Here is a 645-nt window from a genome sequence, read left to right as displayed (position 1 = left end):
TCAACTCGCAAAGCTTTGGTTGGCCTGAGGCTATAGTAGAAGTCACTTGTCCAAGGCGACACACAGTGCGACTGAACCTGAAGCCACGAGGCTGGGAAGCAAGTTTCTTAGCCATGTACCCATGCCTGCACCTGTGTGTGTGTGTGTGTGTGTGTGTATTTGTGTGTAGGTGTATATGTGTGTGTGTGTGGGTGTATATTTGTGTGTGTGTATATATTTGTGTGTGTGTGTATATTTGTGTGTAGGTGTATATGTGTGTGTGTGGGTGTATATTTGTGTATATATATATAATTAAGATTGCCAGTAGTCATGTAAAGAGAGTGGGTGAAGAAGACAATAAGACATAATGGCAATATAATTAGTAATCCGTACTAAGATAATTAGCAGTTTTAATGTGTGTAAATAATTTCAACATTCAACACTGCAGCAGTGAGTGTATAACTAGAAAAATAACCGACAAATTATCCTATGATCAGAAAAGTAATTACAGTATATACTCGTCTGTTTAATTACAAAACATTGATTACTTAATTAATATACTGGCCTATAATGGAGTTTAATTTAGTCTTTGGCCTGTGGAATAATTCTGGGGATTAAAGATGAGACGGTGGTGGTGGTGGGATTTATGACCCTTGCCCCCCCCCC

The 645-nt window shown here is 38.6% G+C and overlaps 1 protein-coding gene across 1 annotated transcript in view; it reads left to right on the top strand.

Moving 5' to 3' along the window:
* The window catches only part of LOC106878045 (uncharacterized), a 73558-nt gene that overhangs the window by 19650 nt on the left and 53263 nt on the right, over positions 1-645 (top strand). The gene's annotated exons all lie outside the window — the stretch shown is intronic.

This window comes from Octopus bimaculoides, chromosome 24 (genome assembly GCF_001194135.2).
Source record: "Octopus bimaculoides isolate UCB-OBI-ISO-001 chromosome 24, ASM119413v2, whole genome shotgun sequence".
In the NCBI taxonomy this organism is placed as follows: Eukaryota; Metazoa; Mollusca; class Cephalopoda; order Octopoda; family Octopodidae; genus Octopus; species Octopus bimaculoides.
Note: the sequence above shows the minus strand (reverse complement) of the source record. Positions and strands in the feature narration are given on the sequence as shown.